Raw genomic sequence first — 21,359 nt, 5'->3', positions numbered from 1 at the left:
ACTGTGTGTGAGACTGTGCGGCCGCGCTATGGTGGCTGCCTGACGACACGGTCCGATATTTTTCACGGGTTTGAATTTTTCACCTCACAGCAAGCGGCCTACCGGGAATTCTGAGAGGAGTCTGGAGGGAGGGGACAGAGGGGTCTGGAGGTAGGGGAGAGAGGAGTCTGGAGGGAGGGGACAGAGGAGTCTGGAGGGAGGGGACAGAGGAGGAGGACAGAGGGGTCTGGAGGAGGAGGACAGAGGAGTCTGGAGGAGGAGGAGGACAGAGGGGTCTGGAGGGAGGGGACAGAGGGGTCTGGAGGAGGAGGACAGAGGAGTCTGGATGAGGAGGACAGAGGAGTCTGGATGAGGAGGACAGAGGAGTCTGGATGAGGAGGACAGAGGAGTCTGGATGAGGAGGACAGAGGAGTCTGGAGGAGGAGGACAGAGGAGTCTGGAGGAGAGGACAGAGGAGTCTGGAGGTAGGGGAGAGAGGAGTCTGGAGGGAGGGACAGAGGAGGAGGACAGAGGGGTCTGGAGGAGGAGGACAGAGGAGTCTGGAGGAGGAGGAGGACAGAGGGGTCTGGAGGGAGGGGACAGAGGGGTCTGGAGGAGGAGGACAGAGGAGTCTGGATGAGGAGGACAGAGGAGTCTGGATGAGGAGGACAGAGGAGTCTGGATGAGGAGGACAGAGGAGTCTGGATGAGGAGGACAGAGGAGTCTGGATGAGGAGGACAGAGGAGTCTGGATGAGGAGGACAGAGGAGTCTGGATGAGGAGGACAGAGGAGTCTGGATGAGGAGGACAGAGGAGTCTGGATGAGGAGGACAGAGGAGTCTGGAGGAGGAGGACAGAGGAGTCTGGAGGAGGAGGACAGAGGAGTCTGGAGGAGGAGGACAGAGGAGGAGGAGGAGGACAGAGGGGTCTGGAGGAAGGGGACAGAGGAGTCTGGATGAGGAGGACAGAGGGGTCTGGAGGAGGAGGACAGAGGGGTCTGGAGGAGGAGGACAGAGGGGTCTGGAGGAGGAGGACAGAGGGGTCTGGAGGAGGAGGACAGAGGGGTCTGGAGGAGGAGGACAGAGGGGTCTGGAGGAGGAGGACAGAGGGGTCTGGAGGAGGAGGACAGAGGGTCTGGAGGAGGAGGACAGAGGGGTCTGGAGGAGGAGGAGGACAGAGGGGTCTGGAGGAGGAGGAGGACAGAGGGGTCTGGAGGGAGGGGACAGAGGGGTCTGGAGGAGGAGGACAGAGGGGTCTGGAGGAGGAGGACAGAGGAGTCTGGATGAGGAGGACAGAGGAGTCTGGATGAGGAGGACAGAGGAGTCTGGATGAGGAGGACAGAGGAGTCTGGATGAGGAGGACAGAGGCGTCTGGATGAGGAGGGACAGAGGCGTCTGGATGAGGAGGACAGAGGAGTCTGGATGAGGAGGACAGAGGAGTCTGGATGAGGAGGACAGAGGAGTCTGGAGGAGGAGGACAGAGGGGTCTGGAGGAAGGGGACAGAGGAGTCTGGATGAGGAGGACAGAGGGGTCTGGAGGAGGAGGACAGAGGGGTCTGGAGGAGGAGGACAGAGGGGTCTGGAGGAGGAGGACAGAGGGGTCTGGAGGAGGAGGACAGAGGGGTCTGGAGGAGGAGGACAGAGGGGTCTGGAGGAGGAGGACAGAGGGGTCTGGAGGAGGAGGACAGAGGGGTCTGGAGGAGGAGGACAGAGGGGTCTGGAGGAGGAGGACAGAGGGGTCTGGAGGAGGAGGACAGAGGGGTCTGGAGGAGGAGGAGGAGGACAGAGGGGTCTGGAGGAGGAGGAGGAGGACAGAGGGGTCTGGAGGAGGAGGAGGAGGACAGAGGGGTCTGGAGGAGGACAGAGGGGTCTGGAGGAGGACAGAGGGGTCTGGAGGAGGAGGAGGACAGAGGGGTCTGGAGGAGGAGGAGGACAGAGGGGTCTGGAGGAGGACAGAGGGGTCTGGAGGAGGACAGAGGGGTCTGGAGGAGGACAGAGGGGTCTGGAGGAGGACAGAGGGGTCTGGAGGAGGACAGAGGGGTCTGGAGGAGGACAGAGGGGTCTGGAGGAGGACAGAGGGGTCTGGAGGAGGACAGAGGGGTCTGGAGGAGGACAGAGGGGTCTGGAGGAGGACAGAGGGGTCTGGAGGAGGACAGAGGGGTCTGGAGGAGGACAGAGGGGTCTGGAGGAGGACAGAGGGGTCTGGAGGAGGACAGAGGGGTCTGGAGGAGGACAGAGGGGTCTGGAGGAGGACAGAGGGGTCTGGAGGAGGACAGAGGGGTCTGGAGGAGGACAGAGGGGTCTGGAGGAGGACAGAGGGGTCTGGAGGAGGACAGAGGGGTCTGGAGGAGGACAGAGGGGTCTGGAGGAGGACAGAGGGGTCTGGAGGAGGACAGAGGGGTCTGGAGGAGGACAGAGGGGTCTGGAGGAGGACAGAGGGGTCTGGAGGAGGAGGATGACAGAGGGGTCTGGAGGAGGACAGAGGGGTCTGGAGGAGGAAGAGGACAGGGGAGTCTGGAGGAGGAAGAGGACAGGGGAGTCTGGAGGAGGACGAGGACAGGGGAGTCTGGAGGAGGACGAGGACAGGGGAGTCTGGAGGAGGACGAGGACAGGGGAGTCTGGAGGAGGACGAGGACAGGGGAGTCTGGAGGAGGACGAGGACAGAGGAGTCTGGAGGAGGACAGAGGGGTCTGGAGGAGGAGGAGGAGGACAGAGGGGTCTGGAGGAGGAGGAGGAGGACAGAGGGGTCTGGAGGAGGAGGAGGAGGAGGACAGAGGGGTCTGGAGGAGGAGGACAGAGGGGTCTGGAGGAGGAGGAGGAGGACAGAGGGGTCTGGAGGAGGAGGAGGAGGACAGAGGGGTCTGGAGGAGGAGGAGGAGGACAGAGGGGTCTGGAGGAGGAGGAGGAGGACAGAGGGGTCTGGAGGAGGAGGAGGAGGACAGAGGGGTCTGGAGGAGGAGGAGGAGGACAGAGGGGTCTGGAGGAGGAGGAGGAGGACAGAGGGGTCTGGAGGAGGAGGAGGAGGACAGAGGGGTCTGGAGGAGGAGGAGGACAGAGGGGTCTGGAGGAGGAGGACAGAGGAGTCTGGAGGAGGAGGACAGAGGAGTCTGGAGGAGGAGGACAGAGGGGTCTGGAGGAGGAGGAGGAGGAGGACAGAGGGGTCTGGAGGAGGAGGAGGAGGACAGAGGGGTCTGGAGGAGGAGGGGGACAGAGGGGTCTGGAGGAGGAGGACAGAGGGGTCTGGAGGAGGAGGAGGACAGAGGGGTCTGGATGATTAGCAGATGTCGCATTTAACCCATTGGATCCTACAATTTTTACCAAAACGCTTGTGTGTTCGGGCTGCATGGACATGATCAGGGACCGTAGTTGATGGCACCAAAAATGTTTGTGACCAGGATTATGAGGAGGGCAACAAATACTGATAAATCTCCCACATCAGCGCTTGTTACAGGGCGGACTGGTAGGTTCCCAGGGTTCCTGAGGGATCCTTCTCAGTGTTGCACCCATATAGTCCCTGTGAGTGGTGCCATTGTCTTATTTGGTGTAGATCCGACCCCTCCATTGTATAAAGGCCTCATCACTCAGGAGCGGGTGCTCGATGCATCGATTCCTCCACAAATGAGAAGACGGATGAAGATGCGTCTGCGCCGCTTTTGTCTTAGAACAAAGGAAATCTCCGCAGAGCTCCCAATAAATCATATACATTGACTCCTAAACACCCAGCGCCGCCATCACAAATCATGTGCAAATGAAGCCGGAATCCCTGAAGATTGGTGGTGGTGGCACAGTGCGGGATGGTGTGTCCCCGTACATATCCTGTCAGGCAGAGTCTCTCCATGTCCCCAGGGCCCCTTTTATGTGTTATCCCCTATATACATAAGTTGTAAAATGAAATGTACTGTTTCTTTAATAGCTGTTACCATGTGATTGTTACCCAGGAGGCACTAGTGACCAGGTGACCCCCCCCAAGGGACCTATGGGCTCCTTGCAAAGCCCCCCATAAAACCAGGGGAGGGGCTGCAATCTCTCTCTTAGCTCATTGCTTTTCCTGGTGAGGTCTTAAAGAGCATTGGAGGCGTCAAGCCTAAAGTCTGCAGCCACAAGTCATCTTCATGTCAATTGTCAAGTCTTCTATATAGTCACCGTGGCCTGCACTAAAGTGTCTCTACATACTGCAAGTCCCAGCAAGCCCGCGAGGCCCCCCTGTGTCACTGGTCACCTCCTTGGGATATTGGCTGTACTGCATAGACCAGTGGTCTCCAACCTGCGGACCTCCAGATGTTGCAAAACTACAACTCCCAGCATGCCCGGACAGCTTGGGAGATGTGAGGGATGGATGATGTCCTCCTTGGGAGATGTGAGGGATGGATGATGTCCTCCTTGGGAGATGGGAGGGATGGATGATGTCCTCCTTGGGAGATGTGAGGGATGGATGATGTCCTCCTTGTGAGATGGGAGGGATGGATGATGTCCTCCTTGGGAGATGGGAGGGATGGATGATGTCCTCCTTGGGAGATGGGAGGGATGGATGATGTCCTCCTTGGGAGATGGGAGGGATGGATGATGTCCTCCTTGGGAGATGGGAGGGATGGATGATGTCCTCCTTGGGAGATGGGAGGGATGGATGATGTCCTCCTTGGGAGATGGGAGGGATGGATGATGTCCTCCTTGTGAGATGTGAGGGATGGATGATGTCCTCCTTGTGAGATGTGAGGGATGGATGATGTCCCAGGATGAAGGATATTGCCGAAACGTACGTTGGGGTGGCGTCACTCCTGCTGCACTGGCCACTTTATACTGTATTTAGGTTGGTATTGTATATTATTTACACTTATATATATACTTTGTATTCTTTCACTTTAAGACGTTGTTCTGTGTCACCATTCCCATATACCTACCTTGTAACTTGCACTTTATTATGGTCCCAATTGTGGCAGCAGTGACGCCTCTTGTTGTCCCTGTTCCCCCGCTGTGTATGATCCCCCCCCCCCCATCGTATTTTTTAACCCTTATTTAATAAAACCAGCATTTAAATTTCCTAAATAAATTACTCCATTGTTTCTTCAGTGTTTATTCTATTCAGGAGTTCTTATATGAAGCCCCATATCTGCCTAGTCCACCGTGCTTTATATTGTTTGCCTGTATTAGGACAAGTCTAGTGTGCTGTTTGCTTTATCATACCCCAATATTGTAATGAACCCCAATGTTTTAATGTAACCCCCATATAGTAGTGACTGTTCCCAGATCCCAGGACAGATGGTAGTGTAATATTCCTCCACTTATAGATCATGCTGAGATAATCCCGTCTCCTTGTCATTCACTACAATAGAAACGTACGTTCCCAGGGGTAATATGTGAGATAAACGCCTAATAAACACACATTGTAATTCTAAGCCATAAACGTCCCTCTCCTGCGCCATATTACAGAAGCTTCTAAGTGCATTGGGATATTATACAACCGATGCAGCAGAGCCGAATTTACCATTTAACTATTTAAAACTCCAGCGCACCGACAAACTCACATCTGCTACATTTTTATATTTTAGATGTTACTATTCGTATATATCGGAATGAAAATGGGAACTATAGCGGTGGTCTCTGTTGTGGTTTACTAGATGTTATGAAAAATGATGGTGGGACCCCCCACAATCTCGGCTGCGGCACCCCAGACATCCGGTGCACGGGGCGAACTTTGCACGGTGCCGGATGACTGGCGATTCAGGGCGGAGGCTCGTGATGTCATAGTCACGCCTCGCTCGTGATGTCACGGTCACGCCCCCTCAATGCAAGTCTATGGCAGGGGGCGTCACGCCCCCTGCCATAGACTTGCTTTGAGGGGGATGTGGCCGTGATGTCACGTGCGGGGCGCAGCCGCGATGTCACGAGCCTTCGGCGCTGAACTGTACACTCTAAACGAACGTTTAGCACGGAAATCGTGGGGGTCCCCAGTGGCAGGACCCCGCAATCAGACATCTTATCCCCTATCCTTTGGGGATAAGATGTCTAAAGGCGGAGTACCCCTTTAAAGGTAACTTTATTAATAATCTACTACCGTTTTTTGTACACTGCTCCTATGTATCATTATGCCTCACTAAGGTTAAGACAATGATGTGAAGTCTGATCCTGCAGCTATATATATATATATATATATATATATATATATATATATATCTGCAGGATCAGACTTCACATCAATAAATAATCAATAAATAAATTTTAAAAAATTATATAAATATGTGTATATATAATTTTTATTAATTTATTATTGATTTTATTAATTTATGTATTTAATTTACTTACTTTTTAAGTAGCTGCTGCTGCCACCATGCTGTGACCTAGGGGGAAAAAAAATCAATTCACATGGATCAGAATTTCCGCAATTTCTCCTGCAGATTCTCAGTTAATTTCATTATGTCGTGTATTTGTGACTGATTTCACCAGAATCTGTGTGTAACACATGAAAGATCTTTGTCAAAGAAAATGATGCATGTGGAATCATCCTAATGGGCAGCGTGAGCTGAAAAAAAGGCCCTGACTACACAGGGTTTCTTTGTAGTCTGTAACCATGGAGACACACAGATCAGCACAGGCGCCGAGATCTTTAATCAAAATTATTTCCAAAGTTGCTTTTTTTTTTTTTTTATTGGACAAATATATACTTTTGATGTAGCAGCTGCATCCATGCTGTGGCCTGGGGGGGGGGGGGAATCAATTCACATGGGTCAGAACTGCTACATATGTTCCCGCCAGTTTGCAGACAATTTCATTATGTTGTGGATTTGTGATTGATTTCACTTAAATCTGCATGAAGTAGATGAAAGATCTTTGTGAAAAAATTATGATGCATGTGGAATCTCCCTAGGGGGCAGCACCAGCTGAAAATAAGGCCATTGAATACACAGGGTACGTTAGTAGTCTGTAACCATGGAGATGCATAGATCAGCACAGGTGCCGAGATCTGTAATCAAAGTTATTCCAATGTTGTTTTATTTTTGTTATTGGACATATTAGAATAACAAACAAGAGACCAAGCTTTCAGGTAAAGCCTTTAATACTGGATACAAATATAGTATAAAAAATACATGAAGGCCGGAATTCCTGAAGACGTCGCCTTCTTCTCACTTTATCCCTTCCTAGAATCGTTCTCTGCGGACCTGCTTCGCGATAATGGAAACGTCCATTTTTGCACCTAATAAGTCTCTAGGGGTCAGCTCAAAGATCATCCCCGTCCTTACAAAACCACAGCGATAGGGACCGGAAGTCAGATTTGTACCATAATGGAGAAGAACACTTTGTAGACCTGTTCCTCAAGAGGTCTCAAAATAAGAAAATCCATAATCAGAAGACACTTTTAGCCTCTAGATCAGGGTTTCCCGACCAGTTAGCCTCCCAGCTGTTGCAAAACTACAACTCCCAACATGCCCGGGCAGCCAAAAGCTGTCCGGGCATGCTGGGAGTTGTATTTTTTTTTCAACACTGGTTGAGAAACACTGGTATAAGGAATGGGAAAGTACTGGCCCTGATAGAGTTTAAAGAGGTAAAACATTTTCTATTAAATCCACTGGTGCCAAAAAGTTAAGCAGATTTGTAAATTACTTCTATCAAAAAATTCCAATCCTTCCAGTACTTATCAGCTGCTGTATACTACTCTCAGCCTCCATGGGTGGGTTAAATTGTGCCGTACAATACGCTGCTTTTATCCACTCCCTCCTCTGACTTTTCTCTATGGTACTTGACAACTGCGCCGACCGCCTTAAGGGTTCTCTTGCCTCACTGCTCATTGTTGGTGTCTGGGAAGACTGGAGGCCAGGTTGAAGCGGCAGGGGAGAACGCTGCTTTCCCATGTGTAGTGAGGACCCTGAGGGAGCACTGTCTTGGCATAGAAAGCTGGTGACAGTTCAGTGCCGTGGAGACAGCGCATAGCGGGGCAGATCAAATGGCCTGGCAGCAGCTGCAGATACATTTTCCGCCGGAGATACATTTTCCAGGATGGCCCGACTTCAACATACGATGTGCTTTCAGAGCCCATCGTATGTTGAAACCATAGTGTGTTAGGGCCATCGCATGTAGAGGGACCACTGTACATGGAGGACAGCTCACACAGACTGTAGATAGAGAGGAGAGCATACATGGAGGTAGGCTCATACAGACTGAAAATAGGGAGGAGAGCATACATGGAGGGCAGCTCATACAGACTGTAGATAGGGAGGAGAGCATACATGGAGGGAAGGTCATACAGGCTTTAACAATGAAGGAGAGTATACATGGAAGTAGGCTCATACAGGTTTTAGATATGGAGGAGAGCATACATGAAGAGCAGCTTACACAGGCTGTACATAGGGAGGAGAGTATACATGGAGGGCAGCTACACAGGCTGTAGATAGGGAGGAGAGCATACATGGAGGACAACTCCCATAGGCTTTAGGGCTACTAACACAGACTAGAAAATAGGGATGAAAGCTTACATGGAGGGAATCTTACACAGGCTATAGACATGGATGACTGTATACATGGATGGAGAAAAGCCCACAGGAGAGCATACATGAAGAGCAGCTCATACAGGATGTAGATATGGATGAGAGCATAGATGGAGGGCAGCTCATAAGGCTGTTTATTGGTAAAACAGGCTGTAGATAAGGAGGAGAGCATACATAAATGGTAGCTCACACATGCTGTAGATAAGGAGGAAAGCGTACATAAAGGGCAGCTCATACAGGCTGTAGTTGTGATGAAAACATACACAAGGGCAGCTCATACAGACTGTAGACAGATAGGAGAGCATACATTAGGGCAACTCGCACAAGCTGGAGATAAGGAGGAGAGTGTATATTTAGGGTAGCTCACACATGCTGTAGATAGGGAGGAGAGCATACATGAGGGCATATCACACAGACTGTAGATAGGGAGAAATACAGATTCAAGGCAGTCTGCAGGGGAGAATCACATTAGCTGTATAGAAGTGAAGAGAACAGCAATGGTGGCTAAGATGCAGTTTAAAACCATGTGAACATGCTATTTGGCTGAGTTTTCCATTGATTTTTAATGTGTGTTGCATGTGTGTACATGTGCATGTGTAGAAATTATTACACCACTCAAATTCTTTTAACACTGACATTTATTTCATGTTTTGGAGTTCCGACAATTTAGAATAAACTCTAATTTATAACATCATATAATAAGCAATATATATATATAATACAATAAATTGCATTTGTACACATAAATAGAAAATCTGAGGTAGGGCCTCAAGGATAATGATCTCTTATACGACTAATGTACATTATATATGTTCGGCATATAGATAGTTCTATAGTATTAGATATGATGCATCTATCATCTTTAAAACATTTTGTATCTAGATTTTCTCATCTACAGCTAATGAAAGAAAACTTAAGGACCTGATATTGGGTACATATCTATATCCATAGGTAGCAGTACCCACATAGAATGTCTGTTCCTTTTTATACGACATTACGCAAGTAATTAGGATTAAACCTATTCAGTAATAGGTCCTTAATAAAAGTGCCAGAAAAAGACACAATGTATCGCCAACGGAAGACACAACGTGACACGACAAGGGTTTACGAGTAGACACAAGGACAACACTCGGACTACTGAATGGAAGTGGAGAAGACATCTATAAGGCAAATGGCTTACCTGACGATGTGATATATTACCGGCAAAAATAAAATCAGGCAGGCGCTCTCTGAAACATCTACAGGTAAAAATGAAGTTCTCTCGGCCCTCCTCATTCACTTTTTTTACTCAACTTTTTGGTATTCCACCCAACTCTGCATCAAAGTCAGAGTTCCCCAACCTGTGGTTTCCCAACTGGTGCAAAACCAACATTCCCATTGTGCCCTGACAGCCTTAGTTTTGCACCAGCCGAAGAGCCACTGGTTGGGGAACACCGATTCAAGTAAAAGATCTACCACTTTGGACTCTCGAAATTGTAAAGAGCTCATAAAATCATTTTGGCTGGACATCTACCTTATATAGAGAACTGGATTGGTAAACCTTATCAACTGGTCAAGAAGAAGAGGCAAAGATGATTGACCATGAGGTCCTACAACCTAGTGGTGGTTGATACTCGGTGCCCAGTTTCGGCAACTGAACCTATTCCTCTATAGAGCTATGTTCCTTTACGTAGCATTATGTGATGTCCCACAAAAATTCGGCTATGCTCCTCCATAACATCAGGAACATCCATCAAACATACATTGGCTAAACTAGTCACCTCAACCTCATATGAGAAGATTCCATTGGCTCGGGTAATTTTCTAAACCAATGAACTCAATCAGTCTTTGTAGGCTCTCGTTCCTGTCTATTTTTCCAGCCACCTCCTTTGACTTAGTCAATGAGCCAGTTTCTCATAACATTGGTCCTCATTTCGATGTCCACTCATATCTACTTTGACCTTGTCTTGGTCTTCATTACTTTTTTTTTTTTTTTTTGTACCTTTTGTTCTTGTCCCACCTCCTCAGTAAGGTGCTGCCTAGCCACAAAGTTAAAACGAGAAGACAAGGACATCTCACAATGGAAGACTTGAGTCAATCATATCTCAACCTCATATGAGAAGACTCAATTGGAACCAGTCATTTTACTAGATCCATTGGATCCATGGATCTAGTCATTGCCAAATAAATTACCTTAACCTCATAAGAGAAGAGTCCATCGTCCCCAGGTGTTTTTTTTAACTACTGGCCTCAACATCATATGAGGAGAATTGATTGTTTCAACTAGAGATGAGCGAATCGAATCGGACAAATCTGAATTCATTACAAATTTCATAGAAAATTTGATTCGTAACGAACCCGAATGTCGCTGCGATTTGATAAAACAAATCACTTCATTAACTCCATTTTGTGTGGGCCAGGGGAGCTAAAATGGCTGCTACAAGTGTGAGGACATGGGGAAAGGAATTCTGGAAAGGTGGGTAGGAGGGATCATCCTAAATGGTGGCATGCAGCCTATCAGGGACTTTTAGCTCAGAGAGTAGACACTGTGTGTTACTGGCAATATAGATCTTATTCTTCACGGCAGCGAATTCATCTCAAACCTGCATCACTGCAGGCAGACAGGCAGGGACAGTTCAGAGTGAGAGAGAGAGAGTGAAATAAGTGAAATATATACGCACTCAGCAGTTCTTTTTTGTTAAAGCTCATAGGGGCAGTTAGTGTAAAAGCACTAAAAGACTTCTGCATTAGATTGTTACGCTTATTTCTGGTGCAACCTTTTTGGGGCGTAATATCCGCAAATAAGTGAAATATATACACACTCAACAGTTCTACATGTTTTCTGGTTAAACCTAATAGGGGGCAGTTAGTGTAAAAGCAATTTTTCAAAAATTTGTTCATCTCTAGTTTTAACGTCAACCTCATATGAGACACTATTGATTCCAGTTCTTAGCTAAACCAATGAACTCAACCTCATATGACAAGAATCCATTGGATCCAGTTCTTAGCTTAGCCAATGAATTAACCACATATGAGAAGAATCCATTGAATCAGCTCTTTGCTAAACTAATGAATTCAACCTCACATGAGAAGACACCATTGGATCCCGTTATTTTCTAAACCAATTACATTAACCTCATATGAGAAGATTCCACCAAAGCCAGTACTTTGCTAAACCAATTACGCAACCTTATACGAGAAGTATCCATCGGATAGATGCTATTGGCTCCAGTTATTTGCTAAACCAATGGCCTCCATCACATATGAGAAGAATCCACTGGACCCAGTTGTTTTCTAAGCCAATATGAGAAGACTTCATTGGATCTAGTCCTTTGTTAAAGCTATGAACACAACTTCATATGAGAAGACTTCATTGGCTCCAGTTATTTTCTAAACCAGTGAGCTCAACTTCATGTAAGACTACTCCGTTGGATCCGGTACTGTGCCAAACCAGTTAATTCAACCTCATATAAAAATACTCCATTGGATTGAGTCTTTTTTTTTTTAAAGCTATGAAGTCCAACTCATATGAGAAGACTCAAATGACTCCAGTTATTTGCCAAATCAATGAGTACAACCTCATATGAGAAGACTCTGTTGGATCCAGTCTGTTCTTAAAGCTATAAACCTGACCTCATATGAGAAGACTCCACTGGCTTCAGGTTTTGGTCTTGTGCTCAGACTTGAAGTAAACTCCATGAATCGAAAGACTCAATGACCTGTGCTCTTTGCACTTCATACTCTTCAATATCTAACCCCCAACAAACTTTGTATCTACAGTATCCCCACCACCTGTCTTTGTAGGCTCTTGTTCCTGTCTATGTTTCCATCCACCTTCTCTAACTTGGTCAATGAGACAGTTTCTCATTACATCAACCTTGTCTTGGTGTTCATTACCCTTCTTTATATTGTTACTTTCATCTTGTCCCGTCTCATCTGTAAAGTGCTGCCTAACCACAAAGTAAACGTGACTAGACACAGATAACTCAACCTCACATGAGAAGACTATGGGATCCAGTTATTTTGTCTAGATCCATTGGATCCATGGATCTAGTCATTGGCAAATAAATTACCTTAACCACTTAAGAGAAGAGTCCGTTGACCTGGGCTTGGTCTCTATTACCCTTCTTTTATTTTTGTACCTTTCTTCTTGTCCCACCTCATCAGTAAGGTGCTGCCTAACCACAAAGTAAACACGACTAGACAAAGACATCTCATAATGGAAGACTTGAGCTTAGCAGCCGAGTCAATCATATCACCAACATACAAGCAGCGGAGACATCGAAACATAAAGCTGACATTATTATGCATGGAAGTCATTCTTTGTGCACATCGACTGTAACTGCGATACATTGCCAAGCGTCCCGATGGGATTGTGACAAATGCTGCAAAGCCTACAACGAGATATCCTCCCTCATGGAACAATGCAATCTGGGAAAACATGTTGTTTGTCAGTGTTCAGTAGAGAAGAGAAATTATTAGTGCACGTCTAGTCAGTCATTGTGCGTTGGGACAGATGATAACAAGACGAATGGGGCTTCAATGGCGACAATACAGACAATCGACACCATGATCTCTAAGCAAGATTGTAATTCACACACTTAAATCAAAAACCACAAAGCGAGGTTCAATGGAAGGTTTTCATGGCTCAAGTATTTCTCAAAAACATCAATGGCAGCCTTATTGCTTTTTGGGGGGGGGGGGGGGGTTGAGTGTCAGGTTATCGGAACCTCTGTCTTTTCAGCAAGGATGGAGAAGTCCATTAAAGTCTATATAGCTCCGATGTGCTTCAATGCAACTGAGAAATTGAATTATAGGTTGGCATGGCATATATGGGCTCCTACTAACTGAAGTACCAACAAACATTGTTGCAATGATAGCTGTCATGGTCAATATAGATGAACCTATGATTCCTGTCCTTTAAGTCCTAAGGTATTAGGTAGAGTATAGCAGTGTTTACCAACATATGTGCCTTTAGCTGTTGTAAAACTACAACTCCCGGCATTCCGGGAGTTGTAGTTCTGCAACAGCTGGGACTTACTGATTGGGAAACGCTGATCGGTGTGTACGGTGGCCTCTTGACTCTCTGTAGATTTTGGATGTCAGAGGATAGAAGAGTCGGACAAGTGTCTTCCTGCTTAGTTGCATATATAGTGGGCACAGTGGGCTCTATTCTGCAGTTCTGCATATAGTCAGGACAACAGAGACCTCTGTGAAAACCTCCAGTGTTTCCTCTCCAGGGTGCAAGATCTAGAACGATTACATTTCTTGCGTGTCCCATGCTATGAAATTGTGGCCATTTTAAGAAGAAGAAGACTAAGTAGGTGGTCAACCATCTGGGTAAACCTTTTTAGAATTTTGGGAGTTAACAAACCTTAACTGGGTGGTCAATAATCTGGGTAAACTTTTTGAAAATTGAGAGTTAACAAGAGGTGGTCAACAACCTCGGTTAACTTTTTTGGAATTTCGAGAGCTAACATACCTTTGAAAGAATTTTCGGAATCTGGAATTGAATCTCATGAAAGTTGTATTGACATTTGCCATGAATTCACCAAAGCTTCATTGCTTCACCTCAAAACCAGGAATGATTTTCAAGTTTGTTGCCCATACGAGCTATAAATATGTTACAAGACAGGTCGTGGGTGGAGGGCCCTGAGGCACCAAATTTTTAGTTTTCTCTTCTATAGCTAAAAAAATAAAATAATAATAGCCACCCACCACCCTTCTGTCCTGATCTGTATCAACCCCGGAATAACTAGTAGTAGCATAAAATAGAATGTCGCTAACTGGATGCTGAAAAATCAGCTTCATCCATGTAGAGTTTATATAAACATCTACAGGAGTCCTGACCAAACAACCACTTACCTATAGGTCAACTCCACTTAGAAGTGAGTTTCATACAGGTTCTCCACAAGGGGACTCAGGTCATGAAGAAAGAACGTTATCCCTACATCTCTGACGCCCTATTCGCTCTGTAAGGAAGTGCTGAAGATAGCTAAGTGCCAAACTCAGCTATTGCTAATGGGGCGGCAGCACAAACAGTCAACCCTCGTTCAATTCACACAGAAAAACATTGGACCCCCCACCACCAATCACAAGAATGGAGGCCCCTTGCCTCCCTCATTAATTGACTCCCAATTCGCTCTCTAAAGTAGTGCTGAAGATAGCCAAGTGTCAAACTCAGCAATTGCTAATGGAGCGGCAGCGTGCTCTGCTCACTCAATCTTCGTTCAATTCACACAGAAAAAACATGGGACCCCCCCACCGATCATAAGAATGGAGGCCCCTTGTCTACCGCATTTTTTGACACCCCATTCGCTCTGTAAGGAATTGCTGAAGATAACCAAGTGCCAAACCCGGCTATTGCTAATGGAGCGGCAGAAAGCACGTTCAATCTTCACTCAATTCACACAGGAAAACACGGAACCCCCACCGATCAAAAGAATGGAGGCCCCTTGTCTCCCCAATTGATGCCACATTTGCTCCCTATGGAAGCGGTAAAGATAGCCAAACTCAGCTATTGCTAATGAAGCGTCAGCATGCATGCTCAACTCTCGCTCAGTTCATAGAGAAAAACATGGGACCCCACCAATCACAAGAATGGAGGCCCCTTGTCTCCCACATTATTTGACACCCCATTCACTCTGTAAGGAAGTGCTGAAGATAGCCAAGTGCCATACTCAGCTAAAGCAAATGTAGCGGCAACATGCATGTTCAACCCTTGCTTAATTCACATAGGATAACAAAGGACCCCCACCAATCACAATAATGGAAACCCCTTGTCTCCTGCGTAAATTGAGCTCCATTCATTCCCTAAGGTAGCGCTGAAGATAGCCAAGTGCTCTATTGCTAATGGAGCGGCAGCACGCATGCTCAACCAGTTCTAAATTTACATGGCCCCCCCCCATTATACTGATTGGTGCAGTGAGACCCCCACCATTCAGATAATTATCACCTATCCTGGTGGATATTTTAGCCTTTAAAAGGGAGTCCAGATTTTTTAACAAACTTTGGGAAAGATTCCAAGACACAAAAAGTAGGACGTGAAATGCGTGTGTGCCAATGGGTCTCTTTTTTTATTTATTTTTGTAATAATTTGTAGAATTTAGGGGAAAAACTATAAAGGGGTACTCCGGGTGAAACTCCTTTTTTTTTTTTTTTAAATCAACTGGTGCGAAAAGTGAAACAGATTTGTAAATTACTTGTATTAAAAAATCTTAATCCTTCCAGTACTTATTAGATGCTGAATACTACAGAGGAAATTCTTTTTTTCTTTTTGGAACACAGAGCTCTCTGCTGACATCATGAGCACAGTGCTCTCTGCTGACATCTCTGTCCATTTTAACAAAAACATATGCTGCTCTGGACAGTTCCTAAAATGGACCGAGATGTCGGCAGAGAGCACTGTGCTTGTGATGTCAGCAGAGAGCTCTGTGTTCCAAAAAGAAAATAATTTCCTCTGTAGTATTCAGCAGCTAATAAGTACTGGAAGGATTAAGATTTTTTAATAGAAGTAATTTACAAATCTGTTTAACTTTCTGGCACCAGTTGATTTAAAAAAAAAAAAAAAAACGTTTTCCACCGGAGTACCCCTTTTAATACTAAAAAACAAAACCTTTGAGATCTCAGGTAGTAAAAAATAGATTAACACATTCTTCGAAAAACCAAGGGAAACATAACCGGCTAAGGTGCCATTACCTCGCAGATGGTTTCGGTCGGACGGGTTTTGGCGCGGAATCGACGCATTCTAAACAGGGGGAAAAGGTAATGACAGCAATTAGCGGGATGTGGGAGATTTCTTCAGCCGCTGTCTCTGATCCTATTCAGTTCTACGAGCCGAGCCAAGAATAATTCATCTTGACAAAAAATATCATTCCCCGCAGAGAGTCCTAATTGATTTCGCTTCAGTATTCCGTGGCCGGATCTGCCTTGTATTTCATTTCTGCGGCGTGAAAGGCATCGGCTCCGTCGTGAGTGTTTGCTTAGGCTAATATTCTGCCGCTGTTGATGAGATTGCATTAAGTCAGTGAGGAGATTGCTTCCCAGGAACAGTGCTGGGTGAAAAAGGGGGACGGCGGTGCGGAGATCACATCACTATTACCTTTTGGTTTAATTGGCGCACGACCGCAGCTGGAACGTCTCTCGGACTAAGAACCCGGGACTAATCGCAAAATTGGACTTTTTACCTTATTATAAAATAATCTTGTTACGGGGGAGCTTGTCAGCAGAGCGGGGTTTTCTCAGTACAGGACATCTGTAGCATTCTACTATATAGTATATACCAGTATATAGCCCACAATAGGGAAGAATAGGCAGTGACATTATAGTCCGCTAGGCAGGGGAGTCATTAGGACTGAGGCCCGCGCCAAAGGCGGCAAAAATGACAAAGAGAAAAACCATATACTCAGATATATTATGCAAAATGTTGCATTTTACAACTTATATGAGATACTAAATAATTATTATAATTAATTAAGATACTAAAATAATTATTAATAGCAGTGTTTTCTTCAGGGGGGCACTTGTTCGACCTTCTCTCCTGACATCCAGAGTCAACAGAGAGTCGAGAGGCCATTGTATACATAGGTCAGTTTTTTCCAACCAGGGTGCCTCTAATTGATTCAAAACTACAACTCCCAGCATGCCCGGACAGCCGATGGCTGTCCGGGCATGCTGGGAGTTGTACTTTTGCAACAACTGGAGACACACTTTTTGGAAAACACTGCCCTATGTATACAATGGCCTCTCAACTCTCTGTTGACTCTGGATGTCAGAGGAGAGAAGGTCGGATAAGTGCCCCACTGCAGTCAATATGCGCTGGGCTGGGAAAAACATGCTGGGAGTTGTAGTTCTTCAACAGCTGAACACATACTGGTTGAAAAACACTGCAATTGATTATACAGATCTACCCTCCCTGTAAGAGCAACTCGCTTATGTTCGGGGAATTAAAGGGGTTCCCTGTATAATCAAGGGTCCCTAACAATAAGATGATGACAAAATCGCTTCCACCCCCCCTTCCTTAATGGGATCCCCAGCAACAAGCTGCAATCTGCTGGGTAATGTGGTAAAAATGTGTTTGTTCACTTTCCGTACAGCGCCTCCAGAGGAGAAATTAGGTATTGCACAGTGTCCATTGACATCAATGGGTTGTCTGTGTAATGCAGGATCGGGCAGGTCCACCAGAGCAGGAGACGCTCTCACACCTCCTCTTCCTTTAGATCTACGAATAACTGATAGGTACAAATTACGCATTTTTATATCAGCTTCATAAAATTCATCTTTATCCATCAAAGAGCCGTAAACATTAAAATAAAAAAAAACACGGCGCCGCTGGACGCGATGATGTTTCCCAGGCTATAATTAACCGTCCGATCGATTATAAATGACATTTCAGAGTTGCAGCTTTTTCCCATAATGTAACCGCTGCCCTCAGCGCAGGGCGAATGGATTTGTCCTAATAGAAGCTTTCGCATTTACCTCTGGCTAAACCCAGAGCAGGGTGATCCATCATGGCCGTGATCGGGCCCGTAATTATGGAGATATTCTCCAATTCTCTTAGGTAAATTATACACGGGGAATCCTTACGAGAAAAAATAAATGAAAATAAGCGCGGTTAGGAAGGAAATATTTATGTTTTAATGGAATGCCTTTCGCGGCACCCTGGGTGCTCTGGGAGAACCAGGTCTGAATCCAATTGTAGACACTTTATATGGAGATAAACTGGACTATACTGTATGTATGGAAATATAGAAAGGGGGATATATCAATCATTGGCTTAAAGAATGTGCACAATTATTTTTTCTCTTTCCATTTGCACAAGATTTTTCTGTGTAATTTAAGAAATTGCGCTGGCAGCATAATAAATTGCGCTCAAAAGAATGTACAATTGGATTGGGGGGGGGGGCACTCCACAATAAACTTCCCACAACCTATGCACTTGGTGTGCACAAATAAAATCGTGGCATTTATCATCTGGGTGCACAATTTTTGCACTAAAAAAAATTGCGCAAAAATTATGATAAAGCTTTTGCTGGACTTAGGCTATCAAGAAAAAATATAGTTGCTTTCTTCCAAAAACAGCGCCACAGCGGTCCTTAGGTTGTGTATGGTATTACAACTTGGCTCTGGAACTGAGTTGCAATACCACAAACAACCTGAGGACAGGTGTGGTGCTGTTTTTTGAAGAAATCCCGAGAACCCTGGATAACCTCATCAATGCAGATTTTTGCGCAATGTGAATCCTGCTGTCGTTTTCCCCTTTTTTTTTGCACAAAATTTATGTTGCACGTTACGTCATTTCTTAAATTTGCACGAAAGCCCCAGGATAGTGCATAAAAAGGGTGAAGAGCGCACACACATTCCTACCCCAGGTGATCACTAAAATCATTTTTGCGCAAGTGATAACTTCAGCGCACCAAACTGTGCATTTGTTAACCACGCTTCTCTGGAAGTGGACAAAAGGAAAAATAACTAAGCCAACACAGGCCCTGTAAAAATAGCACAAAATTAGATGATCATTTCTGCGCAAAATTAAAACACTGTGACGGCAATTTTCGCCGGTTCACACCAGTTGATATATTTCCCCCATCATACAGCCGGCTGAGCAGAACAGGTGGCTGCCGGTTATCGGGGAGAAATGTCCCTAGTCTTGTCTTCTGGAGGAAGGAGACTATGATCCTTTCCCCCTGGACACACACAACCACCTCCTCTGATCAGAACAGTCTACCGTACTGTACACAGTCGGCCCTGCCTGTCCTAGTGCTGCTGTGCTGGAAAAGGACACTTACTAGCAGTAGTATAGGTCAGCAAGTGTTCTCTCCCAGCGCCGGGACAGACAGGACAGGTAGCGCACAGTATAGCGGACCTTGCTGAGCAGAGGAGTTGGTTGTCTGTGTTCGGGAAGAAAAGTATCGACATTTTGCTCAGCCATATTGTACACAAAATATAAATAATACAGTCATACAGTTATGATGTAATAGCACTATACAAAGGCCCAAAAAAATATCACCACATCATGACCACATAATACCACCACATACGCCCTGATTTACTAAGAGTGGAGTGTAGGTTTTGTTTTGTTTTTTGCTATTCCGACCTTTTTTTTTTTTTTCATGATATTTACTCATTTAGTCCGCTTTCGGGAAACTTTATACATGCTTTAACCTCTTGGGGACACAGGGTGTATGCATACGCCCTGCATACCCGATTCTTAAGGACTCAGGGCGTACCTGTACTCCCTGGTCCCATTTACCGGGTTTAAACCATTCTCACCAGCAGAGAACGGGTTAAACCCGGTGGGTCCCGGTTGCTACGGGCAGCCAGGACCCACGACTAATGTCCGGCACTGCCGATCGGGCCGATGGGCGGCATTAATCCTTTAGACGCCGGGCAGTTGCCACGGTGCCAGCTCACAAACAGCCAGCTGGTGACCACATAGCTGGAGTATCGTGATGTCACAACTCAGCCCCCATGTGATGTCACCCCCCGCCCCCGCTATGCAAGTCTATGGGCGGGGCGTGATGTCACACAGGGGCGGAGTTGTGACGTCACGATACTCCGGCCCCGTGGTCGCCACCCGGCTGTTTGTGATATTGGCACTGCGACATGCAGCTCAAGCAGGTGGGTGGCAAATACAAGATTTCAGGGGTCCCCAGTGGCGGGACCCTCGCGGTGAGACATCTTATCCCCTATCCTTTGGATAGGGGATAAGATGTCTCAGGGCTGGAGTACCCCTTTACGGTGAAAATAGATTGAGTCCCTAAGGGGTTAAAGTGTAAGGTTTTCCTCCCCGAAAATTCACATGATTTTCAGAAAAGACGAGTGATTTTGGATGAAAAGTAGGGAACACGGCTCTATTCCCGAAAACCACGCCCATTTTGTAGCTTTTTTTTTCACTGAGTGTTTCTGATTCTGTCGGGGTGTTTCTGTCAGACATTCAGAATTTACACAGAATTTTGGCTCCAAACCCTACAAAAAGAGTCTGAATGCTGATAGTAAATGAGGACCGTAGGAATAACACTAGTAACTGGTAAGTAAGTAATGCTACCATGTTGTTACACATACGCCCTCAATTACTACTGCAAACCAGACATGTTTTTTCGGGTTGTGCGCCAGAATTTGTGCCAGAATAAAAAAAAAAACCTGACTAACTCTCCATTTTACTAATAATACCCAAAAAAGGAGTGGCTGCTGGAAAAGGGTGCGTGGTAACTGAAAAGGGGCGTGTGCCCGACATTTTCACAAAAACCCAACATATTTACTAAGGTTTCCACAGAAAATGTGGTGGATTTCAGCTGAGGAAAACCCTACAGATCAGAACATGTGTAAAAAAAAAAAAAAAAGCGAAAGTGGAAAATGTAGGGAAACCTTAGTAAATACCGTGGAAAAAAAATTATAGGGAATTAAAATCCACAAAGAAACCTACACAACACTCTTAGTAAATCAGGGCCATAGTGTTTGAATAACACTACTATACTTTTACATATAATACCGCCATTTCAGCACCACATAGTGCTACCATGCTGTTACATTCATACCAGGACCGTTATTACCAGATAGTGTCTGAATAATACCTCCAAACTGTTACCGAATAATACCTCCAAACCAGGAGCACATATTACTACCACATATTGTCTGAAATGGTAATAGTGCCTTACACAAATAATAGTGCCGCCTTTCATGCCCCCCCCCTTCCCCCGGTAGTGTCCCTCACACAATCATACTGCCCCTTTAACTCTCTCCTTTAGGGTTGAGCACGATTATTCGTAATGCGAATCTTTATCACGAATATTGGCATAGTTAGAATATAGTGCTATATAAACGTAATGACGAACATTGTTTTTTTTCCAAATTTTTATGCGAATTTTCCATGCGAATAGGGGTCTATCACATGGGACTATCACATGGGTCTGGGTTTTTTTGTTTTG

The 21,359-nt window shown here is 46.0% G+C and overlaps 1 protein-coding gene across 1 annotated transcript in view; it reads right to left on the bottom strand.

Annotated features, from left to right (window-relative positions):
• Positions 1-21,359, bottom strand: part of NELL1 (neural EGFL like 1) — a gene marked incomplete in the record, with an annotated part of 690,696 nt that overhangs the window by 667,692 nt on the left and 1,645 nt on the right. The window contains 1 exon segment of the mRNA XM_056527924.1: positions 6,278-6,312.

Source organism: Hyla sarda, chromosome 6 (assembly GCF_029499605.1).
Source record: "Hyla sarda isolate aHylSar1 chromosome 6, aHylSar1.hap1, whole genome shotgun sequence".
NCBI lineage: Eukaryota > Metazoa > Chordata > Amphibia > Anura > Hylidae > Hyla > Hyla sarda.
The sequence above is the reverse complement of the archived record's forward strand: the minus strand, read 5'-3'. Positions and strand labels throughout refer to the sequence as shown.